This window comes from Tasmannia lanceolata, unplaced genomic scaffold (assembly GCF_043159265.1).
Source record: "Tasmannia lanceolata isolate RefF3 unplaced genomic scaffold, GAP_Taslan_0.1 ptg000013l, whole genome shotgun sequence".
NCBI classification, from domain to species: domain Eukaryota; kingdom Viridiplantae; phylum Streptophyta; class Magnoliopsida; order Canellales; family Winteraceae; genus Tasmannia; species Tasmannia lanceolata.
The window spans coordinates 19,091,457-19,106,817 of NW_027518690.1; the positions used below are offsets into that span (position 1 = coordinate 19,091,457).

Genomic DNA, 15,361 nt, shown 5'->3' on the forward strand with positions numbered 1-15,361 from the left:
AGAAACTTGGATCATACATGAAGGGACTTTGATAATTAGACATGGAGGGGACACACACACACACACACACACACACACACACACTTGGATGACAATTTGTTCAGCATAGTAGAATAACCATAACTTTTTATGATTATCTTGGGATTTTGTTATGTATATAGTGTTGGATGCAACCCATCCATATTATTTGATAAATAATATTGTTGTGTTACGAGAGATTGAGAGAAGAGAAAAAGTGAGTTAGAGCTATTTCCCCCTCACTGATTTATTTATATACTTGAAGAAAAGGTACAATTACTAGAGTGCCCATAGGCTTATTCTAACACTCCCTCTCAAGCTGGAATGTATAAGTTATACATTCCTAACTTGCTACAAATGTCACTCAACTTTGCTTTATTCAATGGTTTTGTGAACATATCAGCCAACTGTTCTGCAGAACGAGTGAACACAATACATATCTCCCATTTCTGAATTCTCTAACGAATGAAATGACAATTAACTTCGATATGCTTTGTTCACTCATGGAAGACTTGATTTGTCGCAATATAAATGGCAGCCTTGTTGGCACAATACAACTGTGAAGGCGAAGGAAACACAATACCAATCTCAGACAGGAGTGATCTCAACCAGATAATCTCTGTACTAGTATGTGCCATTGCTTTGTATTCTGCCTCAGCACTTGACTTTGCAATGACGTCCTGCTTTTTTACTTTTCCATGAAACCAGGTTGCCTCCCACAAAGGTATAATACCCACAATACCCGGTAGTCGATCTCCTATATGCAGGAGATCCAACCCAATCAGCATCAGAGAACCCCTCAATTCGCATATGACCATGTCGTTTGAATAATAAGCCCTTTCGTGGTGCACCCTTCAGATATTTGAGGATTTGAACTACTGCACTCCAGTGTGAAGTATGAGGAGAGGTCATGTACTGACTGACCACCCCAACGGCATAGGATATATCAGGACGAGTAACAGTAAGGTATATGAGCTTGCCTACAGGCCTTCTATACCTACCAGGATCCTCCAACAAGTCACCCTCTTCTAGAACTAGTTTTACATTGGGATCAATAGGTGCATACATAGGTTTTACACCAAGATTTCATGTTCCCTCCAACAAATCCAAAACATACTTTCTCTATAATAGAGATAAGCCGCTAGAGGACTATGCCACTTCTTTTTTTTTGAATGGCAGGAGTATGCCACTTCTATCCCAAGGAAATATTTGAGACGTCCCAAGTCCTTTGTAGTGAACTCTTTTTATAAGAAGCTTTCAGTTTCTGAATACCCCCTGAGTTACTACATGTAATAATGATATCATCGACATATACAATTAACATAATGCATCCTGCTGAGGACTGATGACTGAATACTGAATGATCCACAACACACTGTTTCAAGCCAAACCTCATAACTGCCTCACTAAACCTGCCAAACCATACCCGTGGAGACTGCTTCAACCCATATAAGGATTTCCTGAGGCGATAGACAGAAGATGACAACTCCCCCTGAGCAACATACCCTGGAGGTTGCTCCATATACACCTCTTCAAGGGAGGTCGCCGTGCAGAAAGGCATTCTTCACATCTAACTGGTGAAGATGCCAGCCCTGGTTGACTGCAAGGGACAGGAGAACACGAACTGAAGGTAACTTCGCAACTGGAGAAAATGTCTCATTGTAATCAATGCCGAAAGTCTGAGTGTAACCCTTAGCAACGAGACGAGCCTTCAGTTGCTCAACAGTACCATTTGGCAGATATTTAATGGAGAACACTCAACGGCAGCCAACAGGTCGAGCACCAACAGGTAGAGAAACCAGATCCCATGTCTGGTTAGAATGTAGAGCATCTATTTCAAGGTCCATGGCAGCCCGCCACCGTGGGTGATTAAGAGCCTCATCCAACGACTATGGTAACACAACAGAAGGCATAGAGAGCACAAAACTTTTGAAAGTAGGAGTTAAACGATCATATCAAACAAACTGAGATATAGGGTGTGCAGTAGAATGAGAACGAGTACGCGAAGCAATAGGCGAGTCAGATACAACTGCAGGAGAAGGGGTGGAGGATACCTGAGTAGAGGGTATGGGGATCTCTACCTGTGTAAGACGATTTGTTGGGGTGAGCTAGAGGCTGCCGTGCTTGCTGCTGACGATGTTGATATTGAAATTTAACAGGTGGAGGAGCCACGCTGGGAACACAGAAGTCGACCTGACCAGGAGAACAGTCAGAAGTGGATGGTAAAGATGCCGGAGCAATGTTTAGAAGGACAGGAAGAGAAATGGACACCTCAGGCTCCAACCTGGAGAAGGTAGTGACAGAACCAGATCAAGAACCGAAGAAGGGTTCCGTCTCAAAGAATGCAACATCGGCCGATACAAACCACCTACGCAGACGGGGACTGTAGCAGCGATATCTTTTCTGGGTACGAGAGTAGCCCAGAAAGACACACCGTTCTGATCGAGGATCAAGTTTGTCGCGACTTGGACCCAAATGATGAACAAAGCAGACGCATCCAAAGACACGGGGCATAAGGGAAAAGGGTCCTGCTGTGGGTATAATGGTGATATGGAAACCACCATTCAACACAGAGGACGGAAGGCGATTCGCCAGAAAACATGCAGTAAGAATGGCTTCCCCCAAAAAAGATTTAGGAATCTGCATCTGAAAGAGTAGAGTACGGGCCACCTCAAGGAGATATCGCAATTTCTGTTCAGCTATACCATTCTGTTGCAAGGTGTAAGCACATGAGGATTGATGTGTAATACCATTAGAGGAGAGGAAGTCCTGAAAACCATGAGTAGTAGAGAAAAATTCACGAGCGATATCGGTACGAAGACATTTAAGACTGCAACCAAATTGATTCTTTATTTCAGCATGGAAAGTTTTAAAAGCAGAAAAGACCTTAGAGCGGTCCTTCAGTAAATACACCCATGTCATACGGGAATAATCATCAATAAAGACAATAAAATACTTGAATCCATTATTTGACGCGACCTTAGAAGGTCCCCATACATTCGAATAAACCAACTGAAACATACTATCGACTTGACTAACGACTCAGGAAGGGAAAGACACTCTGTGATGCTTCCCGAGTTCACAAGACGCACACTGAAAGGGAGAAACAAAAGCATGAACTAAAGATGTCTGCCGGAGACACTGAAGTGATGTGTGACCAAGTCGACGGTGCCACTGAAAGGCATCCACGGAACTAGGTAAAGCAATAGAAGAAGAACTGCAGTCAAGGCGGTAAAGGCCATCCACCTCGCGTCCTGATCCAATCGTCCTCCCATTCGAAAGATCCTGAAATACACAATAAGAAGGGAAAAATGAGATATAGCAAGCAAGACAGAAAGTAAACTGAAGGAAGACTTAGGGACACATAATACAAATGATAGTGGCAGATGAGGTGGACAATTGGTGCCAATACCAGTAATGGGAGTAGTGGAATCATCAGCTAGAGTAATAGACTGGAAATCAGATGAAATGAACGAAACAAAGAGAGCTGAGACGAGTTACCAATCATATGATTTGAGGCTCCTGAGTCAATGATCCAGGACCCTGAGCTAGAGAGTAAGGTCGTGGGTGAACTACTTGGCTGAGCAAAGCCTGCAGTGGCGTGGAAGGCACTCTGTTGAAACCGCTGTAACTCCTCATAATCTACCCTCGTAAAACTGAAGGGCTCATCAACAGATGTAGAAGCAGACGCAGAAGTCAATTGGTCAGAAGGGGTAGCTGTCGTGAGATGAGCTGATCGAGGTGGGCGAAGCTCTTAATGAAACGTATATCAAGTCTCAATCTGGCGGCCATCATGTTGGTAGTGGGTACAATAAGGACGGCCACGTCCACTACCAACACGGCCACCACCATGGCCACGAGCTTGGGAAAAAGAACCTCCTCCCCTGGTTGGGCGAGCACCACCACCACCATCATATACCGCTAGAGCAGAACTATCAGATGGGCGTCGTGATGGAGACTCGCCAAGGCAGTGCTGGGCAAGAGAATAGGCCTCACGCAACATGGGAATGTTGCCTGACCCGAGAATCTGATGACGGAGGTGGGTAAACTCCGGGCCTAGGCTCTCAAGGTAGTGGACCACTCGAATTTGTTCCCACTGCCGCGGAGAACATTAACATCAGAAGTGAGGGACATGAAGACGTCAAGCTGCTGACATAAGGAAATAAACTGCCCATAGTGAGTCTCAAGAGACATGTCACCACGACACGGACGCATCCACTCAGAATTAGTAGCTCAGATACGGGTGAGGTTCTCAACTCCAGAATAGGTGAAGGTAGTGTGATCCCAGATCTCCTTCGCAGTCTGGAGGAGTATCAGGGCGGAGGAAATGGCAGGGGTCATGCTCTGCCAGAGAAGACTATGAATCAAAGCGTCTTCCTGTTCCCAGTAAGTATACGAAGGGTCCTTGGACGGAGGGGGATCCTGACAAAGGAAATTGACCTTACCTCGTCCGAGGAGGTACGTCTCAACCGCAACTTTCCAGGGTAGGTAGTTGGTGCCAACAAACTTGGCAATGTTCAATTGTGGGTAAGAACTCTCCACAGGTTCCAAGGTAGGAGAAGAAGAGGAAGAGGTAGTAGGGGTGGACATGGTTCGGTTCGGTTCGGTTTTGGGGTATACCCAGAACCACCAAACCATATGTAATCGGTTCCCGGAATTTGGAACCAGAACCGAACCATATATCTCTGGAACCGACCCGAACCAAAACCGAACTTGATCAGTTCGGTTCGGTTTGGTTCTGGGTTCGGTTCGGTTCGGTTCTGGGTTTACCCAGGTGCAATGTATACCCAGTTTCTGAGTTATGCAATGTACATCCATTATCCAGTTTCTGAGTCATGCAATGTACATCCAGTTTCTGAGTCATGCAATCCAATGTATGGAAATCTCTCGATTTTTATGAAGAGAGAACTTTAGAACAACTAATTCAAAACAGATTTTCAAGTGAACTTGCAGGAGAAAAATCCACTCCGACGTTTAAAAAAAATTGCAAGAGAAAACCTACCATTTCCAGACGAATGTCTTTTTGAAGCGATCCCTTTTTTTCTGGGGCTTTTCTCCTTTTTCTAGGGGGTGAATCTGTGATTAGAAGAGATAATGGAGGGTTTGGAGGGTGAGATTGGAAGAGATAGTGGAGGTTTTGATGGGGAAGGTGGTTGGATCTGTGATTAGGGCGAAGAAATCACCGGAATAGATGATGGTCAGAGGTAGACAATGAAGGAGATGAAGGTGGTCGGAGCAGTGTTTAAAAACGCGGTTTCGACGTGGAATGCGGCCGAAGAAAATCCTTGTCGACTCGACGCGGACGCGGTCAAGAACGCGGTTGACGCGGTTGACGCGGCCAAGTCAGATGAGCCGTAATTTTTTATAAAAATAAATAAATAATTCAAAAAATAGAAATAATGTAAAAATAAGTATTAAAGTATCATTAGTAACTAAATCATTAGTGAAATGGATCATACTTTTCTACAAAAAATGAATACATTATATTTGACAAAAATGCAAAGAGTCGATATGGTGACAAAAAGGAAAAGAGCCCAAGATAGCCCATGATCAATACATGCATTGTGTTACATTAAATTCAAAATTTTACAAGGGCTTCCGCTCAGACAATTTCTTCTTGATGAATATAAGAGTAGGCACATCAGTAGTGTGGATCATAGCCACTCTCGTAGTGGCTATATGGAAATTGATGGATTCTTTGGTCAGTGTAATTATGGTTATCAATCGAGTTACTCTCAGAATATTCAGGAAATATGCCAAATGTGTTTATATTATGCTGCCATGTATAGCCAATATTCGGATCCATCTCTAGAGCACCATGCAAATCATAAGCGTCAACGTCCCCAGTGTAGTGTTGATACGGATCACGGTCATCATAATCATGTTGATCATCAGATCCAACAAAATATTCATGACCAGCAGCGTCTCCATGCGCATCAGGGTTGGGCTCATCAACACCTTCATTATAAACTGCAAAGTCACCTCCGTCGTCTCCATCACCATCATCATTATCACTAAGCTCATCATTTATGCAATGCTGATGTCTATCAGAACTGTCACTTGACCCACCTTCATTTGTCGGTGACTCCTCACATTCCATCTCTTTTCGTCTACTTACCTGAACATCTAAAAGTGGTGGTTCCTTCTCAACTAACCATTCCTCAGCATTTTCTTCAGCAAAAATTATATCCAAATCGATTGGACCTTTGGGACCACTTCTGACATTTCGTTCTCGGAATCTCAAATTGTAATGGACATACACTAGTTTTTCCATCTTCTTCACTGCAAGCCTGTTTCTCTTCTTTGTATGAATGTGAGCAAATGTACTCCAATTGCGCTCACATCCTGAAGATGAGCAAGTTTGGCTTAACACAATCACAACAATCCTTTGCAATTCAGGATGCTTAGTACCATGTAAACTCCACCACTCCGCTGTATTTAATAAAAACGTAAAAAATAATTATTCATATAAATTTGATAGAATCATGTCAAATAATAATCATATGTGGGTCCATTGCTGATTTGGATCTCAATGCATCTTCACTCCCAAAATTACCAATAACATCGCGAAACTCCGCAATCTTATAAATAAAAAGAGAATGCATCAGTAATACTATAAGATACTATTGAATCTAATGAAAGGAATTTATAATGAATAAATTATGTTTGATTGGTAAATATTTATACTTGAATTGATGCGTTCATTCGCTTTGAGGAAGTTGGCTCCAAGCGGTTGAAGAGGGTGATGGAGTTGCACTGCCCATCGCTTGTCAATGATATCCCACAACTTTTTGCATAAGTTTTTCATTAGTTTTTGTATCTCCTCCTTTGAACGATCGATAGCTTCATATATAAACCCCATAGCAAGTCTTTCTTCCGAATCCACCATTCTTAGCACGGTAACAAGTGGCTGTGTGACTTTGATGATTCGCTGAATATTTTCCCAAAACTTTCGATCTGTTATAATTTGTTCAACCTCTCTTCCATCTGCCAGTTTTGCATAGCGGGATCCATTCCATTCTCTCGAAGCCAACAAGCTTTTCAACCCTGCTTGACACTCATTTATGCTAGAAAGTGATAGGTATGCGGTAGCAAATCGTGTGACAGCGGGCCTAATAATATCTTTTTGACCAGTATGATGTTTCATCCAATTTAGGACTTGTGAATGATTATAAATAAATTTTGTTATCTTTCTTCCTTTCTCAATCCACTCTTTTAATTCTGGCAAGTCTCCTATCTCCTCCAGCATTAAGTCAATGCAATGTGCCGCACAAGGAGCCCAAAAAAGATTTTTTCTTTTCTCCATCAATAGTCTTCCGGCTGCTTTATAGTTCGCTGCATTATCATTTACAAACTGAACAACATATTTTTCTCCAACTTCTTCAACCACTTTGTCAAATAGTTTGAATAAATATTTTGCGTTCTTTTGCTCACTTGAAGCATCAATGCATTTAAGGAACACTGTCCCTCGAGGACAATATGCCAAAAAGTTGATCAGTGTCCTTCCATTGATGTCTTTCCAGCCATCGACCATAATTGTACAGCCCGATCTGTCCCATATTCTTTTAAAGTCATTAACATATTGTCTGACATCTTCAACCTCTGCATCTAATATGGGACCTCCAAGTTCGTATGGAGTTGGTGGATTAACTCCAGGTCCTACTTGTTGCGCTGTTTCTATGGCCGCCCTATAGTATGGATTGGAAGCCGCATGAAATGGCAGTCCGGCAAAATACCATAGTCTTCCCACCACCCTGCCCAACTTCTTCTTCAAGTCTTTCCCCCATGCTGCTCTTAAAGTAGGTTGTCGTGATGGGGGTACAAACGTAAGTGGGTCTAAAGTTCCAGTCCTTGTAGGAACCTCGTGATAAGAGGCTGAACGAAAACCTCTGCCCGTACCTGTGGGCCCTATCGCCGATGGGCCAACATCAGAACTTCGTGTTGCCACAATGGACCAGCATCAGACCTACGTCTAGGTGCAAATGACGGGTCTGCATCTGACCTACGTGAAGGTCCTGATGATGGGCCAGCTCCATCTCGTGCGATGCGTTGTGCTTCCCTTTCCATAAAGAATGTACGTTGACTAGCTTTCCTCGCCGCACGCATATCTCTATCTAGCATGTCTTCTTCTTGTGTGCCTCGTTCTTCAGCAATCTGTTCGTTCACGTTCTTTACTGCTTGTTTCTCCTCTTTATAATTTTTGAGGGCAGCTCTCATTTCTTTCATCACTTGTTCAGGCACGCTTGGACACCCGGCAACGTTGCCATGTAACTTAGCAAGATGATGTTTAAAGCGATTAATCCCACCGGTAGTGATTTTGTTACAATAAATACAACGCACCATTTTTCTCGATGGTGGATTTGACATCGTCCCATGCTCCCATGCAGGATCAAGCGGCATTGTGTGTCACTATATCTAGAAAAGTGTAAAAATAGGAGAGGACTGTCATTACTAAAATAAGGGATTAGATTATATGAGTTTCTATATGGTGTAATCCCCTATAGTCCATTATTTTTCAAGAAGTACTATATGGCTTAAAATATAACATGATCCCAACTGTCCATTGGATGAGCCACAATGTAAATGCATTGTGGCCCAAAAATTATTTACATAGGATGATCCGAACCCTCCAATCTATAGAACTTTCCATAATATGCAGTTATCAATAGATTTAGGATCATCTTGTGGCAATCATTTTTTTGGGCACAACCTATTGATGTTTTGACCCAACAAATAGATGGTTTGGATCATCCTATGCGTGAGCCATACAAAAAATATACCAGATGTATTATTTTTCAAGAAGTACTGTAAGGCTCACATTATAGGATGTAAGACATCCATTTGATGAGCCACGTCTGGTCCATTAATTTTCAATTAGTATTGTACTGCTAATAGTATAACATGATCCAAAGCGTGCGTTGGATGAGTCGCCATCTAAAATTCTAAATAGTAAATACAATGTGCTTAAAAAATCATTTTCATAGGATGACCCAACCCTCCGATCCATAGAACTTGCCATAATATGCAGTTGTCAATGTATCGAAGGATTAGGATCATCTTATGGTAATGAATTTTTCCACACAACCTATTTATGTTGTGGCCCACCAAATGGACAGTTTGGATCATCCTATGGCATAAGCCATACAAGAAAGAGATCATCCAAAAGTTATAGCCATTTAAAGTAATAAGTATTGAAATGAATTTTTGAGCATAACCTACTTACGTTGTCACCTATCAAATGGACGGCTTAGATGATCAAACCAATTAAAATAGATATGACAGGGGATTATCCAACGGTTTGGATTATCCAACATTAAAAGTTTAATTGCAGCTAACTTTTTCATAGAAAAATGGGTAGCCGCCCAGTACACCTATGCTATGCCCGTGTTTAATAAATGGCATTAAATGGGTCAAAGCAATTTTGAGTTTTTTTTCCTTTTTTTTAGGGAAATGTTATCAGCACTATTGTATTTTGATTCGGGCACTCCTCACTTTATTAAAACTATATGTGCTCCATTTTTTACTCGGGACAGCCACCTCAAGGTCCTCAAGTGTGTTTGTACTTTGTAGCATTTCTTTAACTTAAAGGGGCTGTCCCAAGTAAGAACAAGGGCCCAACGTGTCATTTAATGCACTGTACCCCATTTTTCTTTCTTGGGACAGCTACCTTCATGTGTTTATGTCTGTTCTTTTACAAAGATGGGAGGCTGTCCCAAGTAAGACAGGGCCGGATGTATGATTTCCCTAATAAATACTTTATTGTAGGGTTTCATACTTTCATTACCTTAGCAGATAAGGAAACTAGAAAAGAACCTTTCTTCTTCCTCCTAACAAAGAAATGCACGAAAACCAGAAAATTTTTTTCTTCTTCTGCCGAAAATTGAAAGCCCAACTAGTAGGAAACCCCGCAAGGAGGGTTTATCATAGGCTTTAGATGTGGGTTTGCTTCCACAAAAAGAAAACAGTGGATGAAGGCAATGGCAAAAGGTTTTTGCACAAGAAACTAAGGGAGATTGAGCTTTTCTTTGGATGAATAGAAATGTGAGACATTCAACACAGATTTATAGGTATGAATCGTATCATTTTTGTTGAATAAATCAAGCACGGATCTTTCTTTTTTTTGTCTTTTTAAGCCTTAGATTCAGAAATATGTTTTGGGAAGATCAACCAGTGGGAGAAGTCACGGATCGCCAAGATTCTCCTGGTCGATCCCATCCAAGAGAAAAGTAATATTCGTGTTTGACTCGGCCCGGACTCGCCGAGTCTGCTACTCCAAAATGCGGTCTTCACGAAACCGAGTCGACTCGGCCGAGTTCCGTGCCGAGTCAACGAGTTTTTAAACACTGGGTCGGAGCTTGGGGAAGCTTGCCGGAGAAGGTGTGATGGCCGAGTTTTTAAACACTGGGTCTTCACGAAACCGAGTCGACTCGGCCGAGTTCCGTGCCGAGTCAACGAGTTTTTAAACACTGGGTCGGAGCTTGGGGAAGCTTGCCGGAGAAGGTGTGATGGCCGAGACAAATGGCCGAAGCCCACTTCTCTCTCTTTCTTTGCTACTTCTCTCAAAAGCCAAAACCCAAAAGAGGTTGAAGAGAGAAGACGGCGAGATGTTAATCGTTTTGGGGAAAAAACTAGGGTTTCCACTTTCCAGTGGACTGTTTGAGATTTTATCGCTTTTAAGAAGTTACGATTAAAACTTTAAAAGTTTAAAGGCAAAGCAAAATGTTAAAGGGGGGTGAATTTATCCGATTGATGGGGGATATGATCCACTCGGTTCTCGGTTCCGGGATCCCAAACCCAGAACCGAACCAAATTCCCACGGTTCCAGGATTCCTAAACCGGAACCGAACCATTTAATTCTGGAACCGAACCGAACCGAACCAAAGTGGCCGATTCGGTTCGGTTTGTCGGTTCTGACCCGAACTATGTCCACCCCTAAGAGGTAGCCAAAGGTGGGGGATGGGCACGGACCTCCGTGGTCATGCCAAGAGAGGGATCCACAATGATAGGGGGATCCAAGCCATAGCAACGATGGGACGAAGTTGCGAAGAAAAAGTGATGGGAACAAAGCTAGGTCAGCATATGAGGATGGAAGAAAGACAAAATAGTGAAAAAATAGGGTTAGAATTGATGAGATAGGAGTATAGAGCAGGGACAGAGGACAGATTTAGGGATACGGGGTTTGGGGGGTTCACGGTGGTGGATGAGGGGAGGGAAGGGGTGCCACAGTGGTGGGGGGAACAATACGGGGGTCTGGTGGGTTGGAGGGAGGGAGACGGAGGGTCGTGGGAAGCGGGGGTGGGGTTCCGGTGGGTAGAGGAAGGGGGGCGAGGGTCGAGGGGTGTTGTGGGAGAGGGGGACGGGTGTCGGGGGGTCGTGGAAAGGGGGGTGGGGTGCCGGTGAGTAGAGGGAGGGGGGCGAGGGTGCTGGGGAGTCGTGGGAGAGGGGGGCGAGTGTCGGGGGGGTCGTGGGAAGTGGGGTGGGGTTCCGGTGGGTAAAGGGACGGGGGAAGGGTGCTGGAGGGTCGTGGGGGTGGAAGGGAGGGGGGGCGAGGGTGCTGGGTGTGGAAAGGGAGGGGGGCGAGTGGTGCTGGGTGAAGGTAAGATGGGGGAGATAGGGTTAGGGTTAGGGGGAAAGGAAGATGCGGGGATAGAGTTAGGGTTAGGGTTTAGGTTTGGAGATGAAGAAGATGGAGGCTGATGGAAGTCCCTAGCGATCAGAAACCCAAGGGTTCTCATACCATGTTACGAGAGATTGAGAGAACAGAAAAACTGAGTTAGAGCTATCTCCCCCTCACTGATTTATTTATATACTTAAAGATAAGGTACAATTACTAGAATGCCCATAGGCTTATTCTAACATTGTGGATCTTGAAGGGCTACACAATTGAACTAGTGATGATCGGATGAAGGACTATTGCTTCGCTCTGATACCAAGGATGATGTATAGAAGAGACATTAGTAGTGAAAAGAATGGGTAAAATCATGTTTTTGGGCCGAAATTTTTTTTGATTAAATTGATTTTTTTACTAGTTTTTGGGTAGGTTTAGAAGGGTTTAGTCATTTGCTGGGAAGGTGTAACCATATGTCGGGAAGCTGTGGGATATATGCTCGAGAAGGCGCAGGCAAGGGTTTGGAGAAAGAGAAAGGGACACGAGGTTTAGGCTGGGATGAGGATGGGTAAAACAAGAAGAAAAAAAATAGAGTTTTGAAGTTTTAAGCAAGGAAAAAGAAGATTTTTGGTTCCCTAGCAGGTTGTTTGTGTGGAATAAAGTAAGAAAAGAAGAGAAAAAAGAAGAAAAATATTGATTGCAAATAAGAGAAACAAGATGCTTATTTCAAGGCATCCCGCCAAGAGTTTTTCTTGCTATCTTATCAAAGAGGAAGAAGATTACTCTAGAATTACACTAGCAATCTCGAGGGGGTCTGTTTAGATGTAGTTTAAATCCCGGGATAGGCAGAGATTAGGGACGAGACTAGGAATTGGAAATCCTCGTTACTTACCCGGGGTTTCCCCAGTTTGTTTACGGGTAAAAGTGGGATGTAAAGAATAAAAAACTTAAAAAGAAGCAAAAGGGTAAAATAAATTTGTAAATGACATTCTCGTGTTCCTTCATCTTTTTTACGATTTCCTATAGTAGCCCCCTTCGTCTTCTTCCTTGGCCGGACAGAGGGGCTGGGCGGAGGGGGCATGGGTGACAAGATGGGCGGCGAGACTAGGTGAGAGAGGGCGGCGGGAGTGGGAGGGATGGGGACCGGGGGGGGGGGGGGGCGGGGGGGCGGGGGGGGGGACAGGGCAGTGTGATTGCGTGGTGAGACTTTTGGCTTTCGTTTCGTCGGGACTGGGAAGGAGCACGAGGTTGGGCAGCGTGACAGGGCTGTGTGGTGGGACCGAGTGGCGAGACTGGGCGGGACAAGGAGAGCTGCATTGAAAACCAGGGAGTCCCAAATGTGGTTCGATGGAAGACTCAAGTTTCATCATAAGCTTTCACTCGAACCACTTTCATCGGAGAACTCAATTTCAATTTCACCAGAAAACCCAAGTTGTTCGGTTCAAGGAGGGAGGGAGGGAGGGAGCCTGATGCATATGAAGATGAACATAACGAAGAAAAGATGATTTTATGAAGATTGAGGAGGAGCTCTCCTAGTTAGGGGATCGATGCTTACTCCTAGCGAAGCCATGGTTGGTAACTGGTTACTAACAACATCTTGCAAACACATCGTACTTAGAGGTGAAGGGTTCTTAACCTAATATTTGATAGTGGGAGTCGTAAAAAACATTCTCTAAGAATTGATGGTAACCAAGCTAAATTTGAGATCGAGTTGTTGACCCTACAAAATTGCACGGCTAAAGAAACGAGGGAAGGTAAGGTAAGTAGTGTTTGGTTTCCTTTTCAATTGTGAAAGGTTTAACAATAAAGTTCTACGTGACGTGGTGGAGATGGATACATGATGCCACGTGTTGTTGAGACAGCTTGACAATATGATTGGAGGAGTGTTCATTTCATCATTGGGACTCTCCTATTTCAGACTCAACTTTTACATTTGTGATCAATTTTGTGTCATATTGCATTCATCTATGAATCCTATTGATGATGTTGGAGAGAAGATGAAGAAGAGGGAAAGTGAGTTACGGAAATCTCCCCCTCACTTATGTATTTATATAAAGAGAGAATGTTACACATGACCATTATGCCATTAGGCATATACATACATGACATTCCTAGCTTGCTACAAATGTCACTTAATTTGGCTTTGTTCAATGGTTTGGTCAACATATCAGCTAATTGGTCCACCGATCTAATGAACACTGTGCATATCTCCCCTTTCTGAATCCTATGCCTGATGAAGTGGCAATCGACCTCAATGTGTTTGGTCCCCCATGGAAGACCAGATTTGTGGAATGTGAATTGCAGCCTTGTTTTCACAGTATAACTGAGAAGGAGATAATGGAGGAAAAGCAATCTCTAACAAAAGAGAGCGTAACAAATTAAGCTCTCCACTTGTGTGGGCCATGACTCTGTATTTAGCCTCTACGCTAGATTTAGAAATAACATCCTGCTTCTTACTTCGCCATGGCACAATGTTACTGCCCACAAACGTGCAATACCCTGTGATAGATCTTTTGTCAGCTGTGGATCTTGCCCAATCTGCATCTGTGTACCCTTCTATCTTCTGATGTTCATACTTCTCGAACAACAAACCTCTACCTGGAGCACTTATCAAGTATCGAAGAATCTGAAGAATTGATGCCAATGTGAAAGACGAGGTGAGCTCATATGTTGGCTGATAACACTAACAACAAAGGAAATGTCTGGGCAAGTGACCGTAAGATATATAAGTTTACCAACCAATCTCCTGTATCTGCCAGGGTCATCTAATAAGTCTCCCTCTTCAGAAAGTAATCTTGAGTACTTGAACAATTACTCTACAACCCCAAACTTTAAGATAATTTAAGTTGGGTTTTCTCTTTTTCCATAATTCATACGGGGTTACATGAGTCTTCTTATTTGGTATTCTATTCAGAATATGATAAGCTGTTAGTAAGGCTTCACCCCAAAACCCTTTATTTAAACCAGAATTGACTAGCATGGAATTAACCATTTCCATAATAGTCCTATTCTTTCTTTCAACAACACCATTCTGTTGTGGTGTATAAGGGGCTGAAAACTCATGTACTATTCCCTCATTTTTACAAAATTCAGGGAATTTATATTCCCCTCCTCTATAAGATCTAATGCACTTTATCTTAGTTTCACATTGGTTTTCTACTTCTATTTTATAAGTCTTAAACTTATCTAAGACTTCATCTTTATGGCCTAATAAATATATATATAGCAATATTTTGAAAAATCATCAATAAATGTCACAAAATACTTTTTGCCTCCTCTTGTTGGAGTGCCATGTAAATCACATACATCGCTATGTATCAACTGTAATAAAGTAGTAGATCTCTCTACACTAGGAAATGGTTTTGAAGTTATCTCAGTTTGCATGCATTTCTTACATTTATCTACCATGTTTTTATCACATTTAGGGATTAATTTTAACTTTACCATATCATGCATTTTCGTAAGATTTACATGTCCTAATCTATTATGCCATAAAGAAATAGAATCAAGCATGTAAACAAAAACATTAACTTTATTGATATTCATCTTGAACATGCCCTCATACATATAACCCTTCCCTACAAATGTTCCACGGTTGGAAAGTACAAACTTATTGGACTCAAATATAAGTTTAAAGCCATTCTTATTAAGAAGGCTACAGGATACACGATTTCTTCTAACTTCCGGTACATGGTATACATCGGTAAGAGTGAGGACTTTTCCGGAAGTGAATTC

At 42.7% G+C, this 15,361-nt stretch overlaps 1 protein-coding gene across 1 annotated transcript in view; it reads left to right on the forward strand.

The window, feature by feature from the left end:
* The window catches only part of LOC143889928 (fimbrin-2-like), a 41,768-nt gene that overhangs the window by 22,780 nt on the left and 3,627 nt on the right, over positions 1-15,361 (forward strand). The window lies entirely within an intron of this gene.